The 16,111-nt window shown below is 39.7% G+C and overlaps 1 protein-coding gene across 1 annotated transcript in view; it reads left to right on the top strand.

The window, feature by feature from the left end:
* YTHDF2 (YTH N6-methyladenosine RNA binding protein F2) overlaps positions 1 to 16,111 on the top strand; it is a 33,170-nt gene that overhangs the window by 15,496 nt on the left and 1,563 nt on the right. The window lies entirely within an intron of this gene.

Raw genomic sequence — 16,111 nt, 5'->3', positions numbered from 1 at the left:
CTGAACAGGGTTCTCCGCTGTGCCTGTTCTCTCCCAGAACGCTGGGATCATTCCCTGAGCAAACACAGATGCTTAACCGACTGAGCCACCCAGCACCCTGGGCTTTGCATTTATATTCTATACTAATGTTTTTAGTTGGATTGTAAGGGATGGTAGTTAATGTGGAATGACAGTTTTGGAGGATGGGAAGGGTAAAATACTGAAGCACTGGCTTTGTTAACCACTTCCATAATCTTCCTTTAATCTCCATATTAACCCTGGGAGGCAGATAGGAAAATGGAAACTGAGGTTAGCAGTTTACCTAAACTCATCTATTAAATGATGGATACAGGTGGCTCAAAGACCAAATCAGAAGCTTTAATGAGTTTGGAAAAAAAGACAGACCTGAACCAAAACATTGATGGGAAAGGTAGATTTGAAGAAGGTAGATAAATTTCCTAACCAGTTACTATTAAAAAACAAACAAACAAACAAGAACATGGGACGAACAGCAGATTAAGGTTAGGGGGTTTGGAGGTGTGTTGGCTTTTGGAAATAGTGTACCTGTAGGGGACAGTAAGGTGATAGGGTCTGGAGCTCAGGAAAGAGATCTGTTGATAGAAATAAGAGTGTCTTTTAGACTTCAGTATAGGCAAAGGCATGAAAGAGTATAAGATTAGTCAAGAATATTGGTAATAAAAATAATGGCTGAAGTTATTAAACACTGTATATAGTGTCTAGCACACATCTGTCCTGAATATTTTACATATTTATAAATTTTCATCTAATTCTTACATTATTATGATGTAGATTGAACTAATTCTATATATAAAGACCCTGAAGCACAAAAAAAATAGTATTGTAAAGTCACATAAGCTGAGAAAGCGGAGCTGGTGTACCTCTTTTCTATGGTAGGGTTCTAGAGTTAACCCACAGTAAGAGAAGAGGGCCAAAAAAAAAGAACCCCCATAACACAATTTAAAGAATGGGTTAGGGATGCCTGGGTGGCTCTGTGGTTGAGCGTCTGCCTTCGGCTCAGGGCATGATCCTAGGGTCCAGGATCAAGTCCCACAGTGGGCTACTTATGGGAGCCTGCTTCTCCCTCTGCCTGTGTCTCTGCCTCTCTCTCTGTCTCTGTCTCTCATGAGTAAATAAATCTTAAAAAAAGGCGGGGGGGAATGGGTTAAAGAGGGGGCGGTGAAGTTATAATCAACTTGTACAGAGAGGTAGCTGATAATGGGAAATGGCAATGGCTATCTGTTGAGTAAAAGTAACATGAGGGGGCTTTGTTGTTAGGTATTTGAAGGTTTTGGTGTCCATACATTATTCAACAGACTTTGCATTTGTTTGTTTGTTTGTTTGTTTTTTTTATTTTGTTCCAGTACCTCCTCACCCACAAGGTGTTCCAAGCCTTAAAGAGATTTAGTGAAGTTTGAACTGCTGGAAGTAAGACCAGTTATTATCTAGTTAGTATGGGTTGTTTTGGTAATGTAGACCATATAAAAAATGTCTGAAATACGAGTATTAAGAAATGGCAGTATTGTGTGTGTGTATATATATGTATATGTGTGTGGATACACACATACACGGCTAAAGATTGATAGAGAGGGGACTGCTATGTTTCCAAAAAATCCCCATTTTGGGATAAGGATAGTTAGTAACTCTAGAACCATTTACTATTAGTATCTATTCTGAATAGTTGAAACTGAGAATTACTCAGATGGGAGCCTTTGTGCTTACCAGAAGTAAAGATTAGTCCCATAACCATTTTCAAACTTTTTAGCAGTGAATTCTTTTTCTCTCAAACAAAACCTTACTCAGAACCCCGTGAATTGCTAACCTTAGGTACTCAGCACCCTCCAACCCCCACTCGGAGGTCTCCAAAGCATCTCCCCTGTGAAAGGATAATTTGGACCCCATTGGATGATACAAATTTTTTTAAATGAAAGAATGGTACAGGGAAGTTCTATTGTGGTGGATCTATGTTGTAACTAAAGAAATGTAAGGTTCTGCAGCTTCATTTCATCTAAGTGTGTTAGTTTATTTAGTCTGTGGGGAAGAGGGGTTGTGAGGAAGACCACACCTATCATAAGAGGTGGGGAGGGAGGCTACAGCATTGGTTTTGACTGTCCTCAAATGACAAAGGACTGTTAGCTATAGCTGTTCAGGAGTTTCATGTAGTGGAGGAAATAGCTTTATTCCCTGAATTAGGGCAAACAAAAGTGATCTCCTTCTTCCTCATTGAATCCTGCAAGTCTACAAATGAGCAAGGAGAAAAGCTCAGAACATGGTAACTTATATCATCCCTTCTGCCTTTCTCCTCCACAGAAGCAAATAATTCAGTTTAAATTTGCATGCTGTCACCTTCTCTGGACCAAATTCTTCTAGATACAACAACTAGCTCATTAAATAGTGCCCTAATAGTTTTCATCTCCTGCCGAATAACAATTCCTGATTGAACTGATTTAACTCCAATTAATCATAGGGAGAAGGTATCATAAATGAAAGTACAGGACAGTGTATTTTAAAATGCTAATTTTATAGTATGAGACCAAGTGTAAAAGAAAAGAATAGTAAGACCAGTTAGGGTTAGAGTCAAGACAATGGAAGACTGTATTTGAGTTGACTCTGGAAGGATGGATAGGAAAAATAGTGGAAAGATGAAGAAAATGACTAAACTGGCCAAGTTTGAGCTGTTGGGTATAGAGGAGGAGGGGAAGGAAGAAGCAGGCAGTTAATCTTTCCAACTCTTTTGCGCTATTAAAAGATCTGGTAGTTCTTATGAGATACTTAGTACTTTCCTATATTTGTCAACATTAAAAATTTGGCCATATCACTTATGTAATATACAAAGCCATTTAGAAAGGTAGATTTATATAAGCTTTTGACTTTATGTGAACTTTTTTTGGTAATCAGGGTGTGGGTAGTGTATAGAATTTTAAAGTGTTTGTGAAAAATTTCCAGTGTGCAAATTTTATAGTAGTATTTTGCAAATTTTGCCTTTGATTTTATCTTTTATTGTGAAATCAAATTATAAAAAGTATAGAAAATGAAAAATCACACCTGATTTCTTTGACAAACCACTCATCATTTTGGCATGTTTGCTTGTCTTTACTTAACACAAGTGGTTTATATGGTAATAATCATATTTTTTAAAAAGATTTATTTATTCACAAGAGAGAGAGGGGGGCAGAGAGAGAAGCAGGCTCCCCACATACAGAGGATCCTGATCCTGGATCCTGAGATCCAGGATCACGCCCTGGGCTGAAGACAGACGCTCAACCACTGAGCCACCCAGGGGTCCCTAATCATATTCTACATAGTATTTTGATCTTTTTTTTTCTCTTAGTACTTTAGGTGTATATCCATATTTAGCCATTTTGGGGGGCATCTATGTATTAGATACTTTTCATGCCTTGTTTCTGATCCCTTTTAATATTCTTTATAAGATTATCTTCAGTTTACAGTTAGGGAACTGTGATTTGGAAGGTATAACTTCCTCAAGATCACTAGCTAAATTGTAGATGAGCTGGAATTTTGTTTTGCCCCAAAGCTTTTTTTTTTTGTTCTTAATGCTTTGCTGCATCTTCACATTTATCTTTTTTTTTTTTTTTTTAAGATTTTATCTTTAAGTAATCTCTATACCCAATGTGGGCTCCAGCTCATAACTCTGAGATTGAGTCACATGCTTTACTGACTGAGCCAGCCAGGCGCCCCCACATTTATCATTCAAAACAGTTTTAACAACAGTGTTCGGTTATCTGCAGATGCCATTCACCTCTTTGAGGGTATATGAGGAGAGCGTAATTAATTGAAATTTAAACCTTTAACTACTCAGGTTATATACTCCCCTCATCACCAGCATCAAAATGGAGCTAATTGGATCTACTTTACCTAACCTTGTGAAAGTTGCTGCCTAATGACAGGCAGCAGGAATAAGGGGGAACACAAATGGCTCTAGATATAATGTACTCTGAAAAGGATATAAAATTGAATGGAAAGGTTTTAGTGTATCCCACTCTCATTTGTACACAAAGTTGCAAGTTTACTTTTGTTTAGTGGCAGAGCCAGAACTAGAACCCAGACAAGTTCTTGGGTAACTGATATTATTTATGGCAAATGTTACTTTACTTGGAATCCATAAGCCTGCAGACGGATGGGGAGGGGAACAGGGTGGACCTAGGTGAGTGTTTTAGAATATAAACAGAAAGATGGTAACAATGATATAAAATAAACTTTGAGTCATCTGAAAAGTATTTACAGAAATACTGGTAACTAGGTTCTATACTCAGACTTATTAAAGAAGAAAGTTAATTTAGGAAACTCCCCAGGTATTTTTATGGGATTAGAAATTGATGAGAAGTTTCTCAGTTTACATAAATTACCATCTCTGAGTATTTAAACTGCAGATTCTATTCTCTCACCTACTGAAGGAGCATCTTTGGAGACAGTCTTGGAATCTGCATTTTATCAGCTCTTTATCTATAGGTGACTCTTGTATTTTTCAAGTTTGAGAATTCTTGGATTATGTAGATCATTAGTGTTTTGTATGCCTTTTACCTCAAATTCTTCATGCTTATTTTTCCTGCAAATTTGGTTTCTAAAGTTTCTTTCTTTGTAATATAGTCCTACCCTCCCCCCACAAAAAAAGTCTCTATTACCTGTTCGTCTCAAGACTTCACCTTTAAAAGCAGTGTTAGAATTCACATATATCTGATAAACCTGGCTGTACTTTTTAGTACTGTGGTATTTTAAGCAGTTAGTCCGTTTTTAATCAGCTACTAATATTATGAGTCTCTAGTGTGTTGCCAATAATTTTTGTCTATTAAAAGCTGACAGTCTCTTTGGCTTAATATCCTACAATTGTAACTTGATGTTACTTGTTTTATTTTTTATTTTTATTTTTTTTAGTGAGGGGGAGAGAGAGAGAATCTTTTTTTTAAAAAATATTTTATTTATTCATTCATGAGAGATAGAGAGGGGCAGAGACACAGGCAGAGGGAGAAGCAGGCCCCCTGCGGGGAGCCAGACGTGGGACTCTCCCAGGACCCCAGAATCATGACCTGAGCCGAAGGCAGATGCTCAACCACTAAGTCACCTAGGTGTCCGGAGAGAGAGAATCTTAAGCAGGCTCCATGCCCAGTGTCGAACCCAACATGGGGCCGGATCTCACAACCCTGAGATCATGACCTCAGCCAAAATCAAGAGTTGGACGCTTAATTGACCAAGCCACCCAGGCACCCCTGTAACTTGATGTTATAATATACTTTTTAGAGGCATTATGGCTGTTTCTAAGAGACATTAATGGTTTTCAGTTTTACATTATTTGAAGATTTATTTATCTTAGAGCACACGAATGGAAGAGGGAGAGGAAGAGAGCTCAAGCAGGCTCCTTGCTCAACAGAGCCCTACTCAGTGCTCGATCCCAGAACCTTGAGATCATGACTTGAGCTGAAACTGAGAGTCAGATGCTTAAGCACCTGCACCACCCAGGCACCCCTAAGTTTTGCATTATTTAGTGTTCCTTTTATTGTATCTCTCCTTTTGTGAGCAGGTTAATTTTGTTTAGAAAGTTGTTAATCTTAAACTATAATATTTAGTGCTCACTAGCCATTTTGAAGTTGCCCAAACTAAGATATTTAAACGCTGATCTTTAAAGGTAACCCGTTTTTTTGGATGGAGAGGATTCAATAAAATATGTTAATTAAATGGGCCTTAATTTATTTAGGTATGTATAATGGTTGATATTATTTATAGAGAGCATTAATTTTAGATTCTGTGGTCTTGTTAACATATATTTATAGTAGCAGAAAGGCTAAAGGCTCTAGAAGACCTGATACCATATCTACCACTATGACTGATTGGAGCAAGTAAACTTCTCTGAGCTTTAGTATATTTTTAAAAATCAGAAAAATACCTTATTGTGCTGTTAGGATTAAATTTTATAGAAGTTCTTTGCATACAGGTCTTTTATGAATGATTGTTATCTATAATATTAGGCATACACAAATACACACTTGTTTATTTTGTTTTTTGTTTTTTTTTTTTTTTAATTTTTTATTTATTTATGATAGTCACACAGAGAGAGACAGAGAGGCAGAGACACAGGCAGAGGGAGAAGCAGGCAGGCTCCATGCACCGGGAGCCCGACGTGGGATTCGATCCTGGAGTGCCCTGGGCCAAAGGCAGGCGCTAAACCGCTGCGCCACCCAGGGATCCCCGCTTGTTTATTTTGAATCATTCATTAAATTCTTCGGTAACCTTTGGCATGGTAATTAATAGTGTTGCTGAGTTTCCATTTTGAGGTCCAACCCTTGGAATACACTGAAGAGGGCATAAGAATAAAAGATCATTTAAGAGTCTGGCAAATTCCAGATGAGAGATAGTAGTAGCTTGGACTAGAGAGGTATTAATGATTCTACTGGAAAGTTTTGGAGGTAGAGCTGGAGAGTATCATCAGATAATTGGAAAGCATATTCTAATGATTTCTTCATTCTGAATTTATCTGTCAAAAGCAAAATAATGCTTATACTGGGAATGGGGGGGATTTGAGAAGCTGTTAAAACCTTATTTGTTGGGACGCCCGGCTGGCTCAGCTGTTGAGTGTCTGCCTTCAGCTCAGGCCATGAATCCCGGTTCTGGGGATCGAGTACCGCATTGGGCTCCCTGTGAGGAACCTGCTTCTCCCTCTGCCTGTGTCTCTGCCTCTCTCTCTCTCTCTCTCTCTCTCATGAATAAATAAAAACAAACCCAAAAACAAACCTTATTTGCTAAATTGTATTCTGAAGTGTTTTGAGAAATTGATTTTATTGTGAAGTCAGGTTTGGTTCAAATGCAGTTTTTATTGGAAAGCCAGGGAATGATTTAGTCAATAGTTAAGCCTGTCAGACCATTTCATTTGATTTAGAGCTAGTGTTTCCTCATTTTACTTTTAGTTAAGCTAAAAAATGTTAATGTATAAATTATCTTACCCTTTGTTAATATATAAATTATCTTACCCTTTGTTCTGTCGCTAGTCAGATTTCTTATTCAGGTACTGAAAATAGTGGCTTATTCAGGCTTTTTACTTCTAACCCGTTTGGCAAAATGTGTATAGGAGTTCAGCTTCTAATTAGTAATTTTGGAAAATAACTGGTAGTATGAAATGTTACTAGTTAATGCATTAGCTTCATTTTGTTGTTCCTACTTTAATTCCCAGAAATTCATTCTAACTAAATGTCCATTTCTGCACCTGGAAAAGCTTAAAAGGGGATGAGAAGGTAGAAGATTTTTTTTAAAGATTTGAGAGAGAGCTAGCATGAGTGGGGGGAGGGGCAGAGGGATAGAGACAAGCAGACTCCCTGCTGAGTGAAGGTCCTGTGACAGGGCTCAGTCTCAGGACCCTGAGATCATGATGTGAGCCTAAGTCAGACGCTTAACCAGTCAAGCCACCCAGGTGCCCCCCGCAGAATAGATATGTTTTAAGATATATTTACTTTAGAAAGGAAGTGGGAAAGAGAGGGAGAGAGGGTCTTAAGCAGATTCTGTGCTTAGCAGGAAGTCCCACACAGGGCTCATTCCCATGACCCTGAGACCATGACTAGAGTCAAAATCAAGAGTCAGACATCCAGCCGACTGAGCCAACCAGGTGCCTAAGTACAACATAGTGATTTGACAGGACAAGTCTATATGTTATACTCTGCTCACCACAAATGTAGCTACCATCTGCTACCATACAAGGCTATGTCACCATATGATACCATTGACTATATTCCCTTTGCTTTTATGTTTTTTTAAAATTTTTATTTATTTATGATAGTCACACAGAGAGAGAGCGAGAGAGGCAGAGACATAGGCAGAGGGAGAAGCAGGCTCCATGCACCAGGAGCCCGACGTGGGATTCGATCCCGGGTCTCCAGGATCGTGCCCTGGGCCAAAGGCAGGCGCTAAACCACTGCGCCATCCAGGGATCCCTGCTTTTATGTTTTATCTTCTTACTCATTCCATACCTGGAAGACTATCTCCCACCCTCCTTCACTGATTTCAACTCCCCTCTTCCCTCTCCTCCCTAGTTTGTTCTCTGTATTTATGGGTCTGTTACTGCTTTTTGTTTGTTCATCTGGGTTTTTTTTTTTTAATTTCACGTATAAATGAAATCATATGGTATTTGTCTCTGAAAGTGATTTTAGTATGATCATGTTTTTTTTTTTTTTTTTTTTTTTTTTCATGCTTAGCCCATCTTAGCATTCTCTTTCAGCCAGGGACAGCGAAATTTCTGTTCTTTCTCTCAAGGCCCATGGGGACATAGGAAAAATTAGTTGAGGGCTATGTAAATAAATTTAATTTGGGGGTGAATATCTGTTTTTATGGTTAAGTTATAGCCGGCAAATAAATATATGCCTCACTTGTGTTTTATGGCTTCTTAAAAGTGGAGGGAGTGGTATGCTAGTAGAAACAAGAGGATGTTAAGCTAAATAGAGGAAAAATAAATCCGTACGTAGAGAGTTCTATATGTATTACAGGAAGAGGTTTCAGATGTCCACATTTTTTTTTTTTTAAAGATTTTATTTATTCATGAGAGACACAGAGGCAGAGACATAGGCAGAGAGAGAAGCAGGCTCCATGCAGGGAGCCTGATGTGGGACTGGATCCCAGGACTCCAGGATCACGCCCTAAGCCAAAGGCAGACACTCAACCACTGAGCCACTCAGGCGTCCCTAGATGTGCACATTTTAAGTAACATTGCCACCTTGTGGTTTTTAGGATATTTTCTAGAGATGAAGTTTTGTATTTTATAATCATAGATGTAAAGTGGGGAGGGGCTCAGGGTGGGATGCATGATTAGTATGGGTATTACCTCTAGTTATTTAAGTGGCAGAACAGATGCTGAGGGCTAGAAATTTTTTCCCTTTTTACGCTTTCTTACTGTCTTTAAATTATCTTTATTTCTTTTTTTTTTAAATTTTATTTATTCATGAGAGATGCAGAGAGAAAGAGACAGGCAGAGGGAGAAGCAGGCTCCATGTAGGGAGGCTGACGTGTGGGACTCGATCCCAGGTCTCCAGGATCACACCCTGGGCTGAAGGCTGCGCTAAATCGCTGAGCCACTGGGGTTGCCCTATCTTTATTTCTAAGATTGTTTCTTTAGTCTTGCTGTTTTTGTTGAGATTGTGAATTGATTGAAGATAGGATGAATGTGTCCTAATTAGAATTTTGAGGAAGGGGTGTGAATTCAGTAAGATCTTGGCTCTGTGATCTTCTATCTTCTATCAGTACAATATTCTTAAGCTCTAGAAATGCATGCATCTTCTCTAACTTCTAGTGTTGGGTTGTTTTCTGGTTAACTGGGACTTTATGATTAATTTTGTGTTTGTGCTTGAGGATCTTACGTTTACCTTTCTGCAGACAGTAAATCATGGCAAAAGCTTAACCTTGACTGACCATTTCAGCCTATTCTTACCACAGATCTCATTGTAACTGTCCAGACTGTGGCTCTAGAAGTACTAAGTTAAAAAAAAAAGGGGGGGGGGGTTGGTAGATCAGTTCCACATGACAGTACCATGGGGAGAAACAACTTGACATACCACTTGCACTGCTATGATGAGTCAGTAGTGTCTTCATGTATAATAAAAGCTGGAGTGTCCAGTGGCTCAGTGGTTGAGCCTTTGGCTCAGGTTGTGATCCTGGGATCAAGTCCCGCATTGGGCTCCCTGCAGGGAGTCTGCTTCACTGTGTCTCTGCCTCTCTGTGTCTCATGAATAAATAAATCTTAAAAAAAAGCTGGCATGTCCAACGAAACATAGATGTATGTTTTGCTCATGGCAATTCTGATTGGGACTTGGACCCATTGGAAATCCAAATTTGCTTTTATATGCTCTTCTCTCCTCCCTTTATTATATATCCATCATCATTCTTCTGGTTCCCCCATCTCCTTTTTATTTATTAAATATTACTAGGGTAGGACTGGTTGATTAGGAATGTCAGCAGATACAGCCAACCTACAAGCAAAACCCTTTGGCCATAAGTTGTCAAAGCATTTAGTGAAATTGTTCTCAGTGGTAATAGGAGATAGTCACAAAAGTGAAAGAAAGCTGCTGTAAGAGAAGTCATCTATAGAAACCTAAAAGGTTGGGCAGCCCCGGTGGCGCAGCGGTTTAGCGCCGCCTGCAGCCCAGGGTGTGATCCTGGAGACCCTGGATCAAGTCCCACGTTGGGCTCTCAGCATGGAGCCTGCTTCTCCCTCTGCCTGTGTCTCTGCCTCTCTCTCTCTCTCTGTGTCTCTATGAATAAGTAAATAAAATCTTTAAAAAAAGAAAAAAAAAAAAAGAAACCTAAAAGGTAAAAAAAAAAAAAGAAAAAAGATACCTAAAAAGTTTAGGGACGCCTGGGTGGCTCAGCATGTGATCCCTGGGCCCCAGGATGGAGTCCCACATTGAGTCTCTGCCTCTCTCTATTTCTCATGAATAAATACATAAAATCTTTAAAAAAAATTAAAAGGTTTTAATGTCCATAAGTGTCTAAAAATAATGGTCCTTGTCTTAGAACATTCTCTGTCCTCTTTTCTCATTCTAAAAGACTTGTAAAAAGCTGCTAAGTAGACTTTTTCTTTTTTTTTCTTTTTTTACACTTAATCAGAATTTAAAAAAATTTATTGAAGTAATGTACATCCAGTGTGGGGTTGGAACTTACAACCCAGAGATCAAGAGTTGCATACTCCGCCAACTCAGCTAGCCAGGGGCTCCTGTTTTCTTTTTTTACTAAAATACTGTGTTTAGGGACTTTTAGTGTAGGTCTGAGGAAATAAACTCATTTCATTATTTTATTTATTTATTTTTCTTAGGGCGGAGGGGTAGAGGGAGGGAGAGAATCTCCAGCAGACTCCCTGCTGAGCATGAGGCTCAACTCTGAGATCAAGACCTGAGCCAAAATCGAGTCAGATACTTAAACTGAGCCACCCAGGTGCTCCAGAAATAAACTTAATTCAGAGTTTTATGAATTGTTGTACATGACTTTTAGTGTAACCAGTATTTGCAGAAGAGTTAAATGAACATTCACTTTCTCCCCATTTATTTATTTTGAAATAATTTCAAACTTCAAGAAATTTCAAGAATAGTACATGAATGCCTATATACTTCTCACCCAGATTTGTCAGTGTACCGTTCTGGCTCATTTACTTTATTCTTTTTGATATGTGTGTGTAATTTTCTGACCATTTAAAAGTAAGTTTCAGATAGGTCCTTTCTCCTCAATATTTTGCTGTTAATTCCTGAAAATAAGAACATTGGCTTATAACCACAGTGTATTTACCAACATCAGGAAATTTAACTTTGACATACAACACTATTATCTATAGATCTTATTTATATTTTACAGTAAGTCTTAATGTCCTTGATAGCCATTTTTTAATAATCCAGGTTCTAGTCCAGGATCTTTTAGTTTTCATGTCTTTTTTTTTTTCTCTTAATCTGCAGCGATTACATATGAATACCATACCCCACCCACTCAGCTGTTTTATGACCTTGCCTTTCTGAAGAGTATATGGTGTTTGTTTTTGTAGAATGCCCCTCAGTTTGTCTAAGGTTTCCTCATCATGTACATTGTGATTATGTTTCTCTAGCAGGAATACCACATAAGTGACTGTGTCTTCAGTGCTTCACATTAGGAGGCTGTTTTATGTCATTATTGGGAATGTTATTTTGATCACTTAAAGTGTTCACCAAATTCTCCATTGTAAAGCTATTTTCCTTTCAATAAGTGGGAAAATAGTTTGAGACTGTAAAAATACCTTGTTCCTTACCAAATTTTCACCTTTTAGTTTTTGCATGCATTGTTTTCTTGCCTTAATTCAGATAACACTATATAATAATTCTTTTTTTTTTAAATTATTTATTTGACAGCCAGAGAGCATAAACATGGGGAACAACAGAGGGAGAGGGAGACACAGGCTTCCCACTCAGCAGGCAGCCTAATGTGGGGCCCATCCCAGGACCCTGAGATCATGACCTGAGCCAAAAGGCAGATGCTTAACTGAGCTACCCAGACACCCCGTGATAATGGTTTACTTACTGCGGTTATGTAATGCTTAAGTTGTCACAGATTTGAGCAGTGGGAGGACCTTCAAGCAAGATCCTACTGATTCCTGTTTCCAACCTATAATTTTTTTTTTAAGATTTTTTTACTTATTTATTTATTCATAGAGACAAAGAAGAGGCAGAGAGACACAGGCAGAGGGAGAAGCAGGCTCCATGCAGGGAGCCCGACGTGGGACTCAATCCCAGGTCTCCAGGATCACACCCCGGGCTGCAGGCGGCGCTAAACCTTTGTGCCACCGGGACTGTCCTATATTTTTTTTTAATGAAAATTAGATGTTACTTATTCATGAGAGAGGCAGAGACAATAGGCAGAGGAAGAAGCAGGCTCTCTGTGGAAAGCCTGATGCAGGACTCGATCCCAGGAGCCTGGGATCATGACCTGAGCCAGCTAGGTGCCCCTTAATTTTTATTTTTTTTTTTTTTTTTTTTTTTTTTTTATTAAACATTTATTTTTATTTATTTATGATAGTCACAGAGAGAGAGAGAGAGAGAGAGAGAGAGAGGCAGAGACATAGGCAGAGGGAGAAGCAGGCTCCATGCACCGAGAGCCCGATGTGGGATTCGATCCCGGGTCTCCAGGATCGCGCCCTGGGCCAAAGGCAGGCGCTAAACCGCTGCGCCACCCAGGGATCCCATATTTTTTAAAATAAATTTTAAGTAATCTTTACATCCACTGTGTGGCTCAAAACTCACAACTCCAAGATCAAGAGTTGCATGCTCTATGGACTGAGCCAGCCAGGCACCCTGATGAAAATATTTTAAAAATTCAATCTAGTATGTAAAATCTTGCTTGGGGGCACCTGGGGGTGGCTCAGTCAGTTAAGTCCATCTGAATTTTTATCTCAGCTTGGGTTCTGATCTTGGGGTTGTGAGTTCAGGCCTTTGTTGGTCTCCATGCTGGGCAGAGCCCACTTTAAAAAAAAAACAAAAAAAAACAACAAGGGGATCCCTGGGTGCCTCAGCAGTTTGGCCCCTGCCTTTGGCCCAGGGCATGATCTTGGAGTCCTGGGATCGAGTCCCGCATTAGCCTCCTTGCATGCAGCCTGCTTCTCCCTCTGCCTCTGCCTCTCATGAATGAATAAATAAAATCTTTTAAAAACAAAACAAGGGACGCCTGGGTGACTCAGCGGTTGAGCATCTGCCTTTGGCTCAGAGCGTGATCCTGGGGTCCTGGAATCGAGTCCCACATCCGGCTCCCTGCATGGAGCCTGCTTCTTCCTCTGCCTGTGTCTCTGCCTCTTTCTATGTGTCTCTCATGAATAAATATATAAAATCTTTTAAAAGAACAGCCTTGTGAATATTTTCTATAATCTCTGAGAAGATGGAGGTTCTCCTTATTTATAATTTTATAAATTTATTTTTGTATACACATCAAAACTATTTGGAAATAGGACAGCAGTTAATTGAGCTTGCTGAATTGTGTATGATGTTTTCTTGATGTAGATCAGGAGATTAAGATTGTGAATGCCGGGCAGCCCCGGTGGTGCAGCGGTTTGGCGCCGCCTGCAGCCCAGGGCGTGATCCTGGAGACCCTGGATCGAGTCCCACGTCAGGCTCTCTGTATGCCTGCGTCTCCCTCTGCCTGTGTCTCTGCCTCTGTCTCTATGAATAAATAAATAAATCTTAAAAAAAGATTTAAGATTGTGAATGCTATTTATTTGTATGTAATTTGCATAATTTAAGATAAACCTGTGGGGTGCCTGGCTGGTTCAGCTGGAAGAGCATTTGACTGAATTTCGGGGTGGTGAGTTTGAGACCCACCATAGGTGTAGAAATTACTTAAAAATAAAATCTTAGGGATGCCTGGGTAGCTCAACGGTTGAGTGTCTGCCTTCGGCTCAGGACATGATCCTGGAGTCCTGGATCGAGTCCCACATCCGGCTCCCTGATGGGGAGCCTGCTTCTCCCTCTGCCTGTATTTCTCTCTGCCACTGTCTCTGTGTCTCCCATGAGAAAATAAAATCTTTTTTGTTGTTGTTGTTTTGAAAAAATAAAATCTTAAATAAAAATCTTAAACCTTCTGGCATATAGGTTTAAGTTAGGACACAGGTTGTATACTTGCCTTCTTGGCATCATTGTGTAGTGAAGATTCAAGAATAGCTTTATGTTTGGGGCAAAATTTGAACAGGTATTTGTGGAACTTAGCACATTATAAAGAGGAATTTGGTGTTTTAAAAGTCAGATGATGCAGTACAATTGCAAAATGCTGGTTAGTTTCTTTTTTTTTATTATTTTTTTAATAATAAATTTATTTTTTATTGGTGTTCAATTTACCAACATAAAGAATAACACCCAGTGCTCATCCCATCAAGTGCCCCCCTCAGTGGGTTAGTTTCTTTTGAATTAAAAATGCTGTTATTGGGACGCCTGGGTGGCACAGTGGTTGAGTGTTTGCTTTCAGCCCAGGGCGTGGTCCTGGGATCCCGGGATCGAGTCCCACGTCGGGCTCCCTGCATGGAGCCTCCTTCTCCCTCTGCCTGTGTCTCTGCCTCTCTCCCACTCTCTGTGTCTTTCTTGAATAAATAAATAAAATTTTAGAAAAAGATAACTGCTCAGGGTGCCTGGATGGCTCTGTTGGTTGAGTGTCCCAACTCTTCATTTTGGCTCAGGTTGTGATCGCAGGGTCATGGGATTGAGCTGTGGGATTGAGCCCTGTGTGGGGCTCTGTGCTTATCAGAGTATGCTGGTCCCTCTCTGTCTCTTCCCCCTGCCCCTTCCCCCACTCGTGAGGGCCTTCACACTCTCAAATGAATAAAATCTTTTAAAAAGAAAAAAGATGACTTCTTTCTTTTTTTTTTTTTTTTTTTTTTAAGGGAAAGCATTTATTTTATTTTATTATTTTATGATAGAGCGAGAGAGGCAGAGACATAGGCAGAGGGAGAAGCAGGCTCCATGCACCGGGAGCCCGACGTGGGATTCGATCCTGGGTCTCCAGGATCGCGCCCTGGGCCAAAGACAGGCACCAAACCGCTGCGCCACCCAAGGATCCCAACTTCTTTCTGAATACTGTTTTTATACCTATGGATTAATTTAGTAGTAAGGGTAGTTCATCACAAAGCTTCAGTTTGTTGACTTTCACATAAGTATTTGTAATAACTGGTGTTCAGAAAGAGCGTATATAGTATGTGACCTTACGTTTGAATCTTGGTTATTAGGTAATGCTAGTCAAGTAGCTTTTTTGAGCTTTAGTTTTCCTATCTCAGAAGTAATACAGTCCCTGTAGCATAGTTATGAAGATCATTATTATATATGGTGTCTGGAACACGGAAACCCGTAAGTAGTAGTTGCTATTCCTTTTAGTAGGAGTCCTATTTTACTTCAGAATCATAGTTACCATGGGGTAAATGGTAGCAGATGACTCTACTCAAGCAGATTGATGAATCAAGTATAAGTTCAGGCCTGTGTGCTCCTAACTACTTAATGTTTTTGCTTTTAAAAGGAACGTGGGGGGATCCCTGGGTGGCTCAGCGGTTTAGCGCCTGCCTTTGGCCCAGGGTATGATCCTGGAGTCCCGGGATCGAGTCCCACATCAGGCTCCCGGCATGGAGTCTGCTTCTCCCTCCTCCTGTGTCTCTGCCTCTCTCTCTCTCTCTCATATAAATAAATAAATCTTAAAAATAAATAATAAATAAATGAATGAATGAATGAATGAATGAAACGTGGATTTGAGGGGTGCCTGGGTAGCTCAGTTGGTTAAACAGCTGACTCTTGATTTTAGTCCGGGTCATGATCTCAGGGTCATCAGACAGAGCCCTGCATGGGGTCTGTGCTGGGCTTGGAGCCTGCTAAAGACGCTCTCCTTCTCCCTCTGCCCCTCCTTCTCTTAAAAAAAAAAAAAAAAAAAAAAGAGAGAGAGAGAGAAAGAAAAAGAAAGAAAGAGAAAGAGAGAGAGACAGAGAGAGAGAGAAAGAGAAAGAGAGAGAGACAGAGAAAGAGAAAGAAAGAAAGAAAGAAAGAAAGAAAGAAAGAAAGAAAGAAAGAGAACATGGATTGAGTCATAGTTTAAAAGATTCCAGTACATGAGGTAGTGTGTGAAATGGAAGGCTGTTTAGGATAAACTT

Source organism: Canis aureus, chromosome 5 (genome assembly GCF_053574225.1).
Source record: "Canis aureus isolate CA01 chromosome 5, VMU_Caureus_v.1.0, whole genome shotgun sequence".
Taxonomy (NCBI): domain Eukaryota; kingdom Metazoa; phylum Chordata; class Mammalia; order Carnivora; family Canidae; genus Canis; species Canis aureus.
This window is presented reverse-complemented; position numbering and strand designations above follow the sequence as displayed.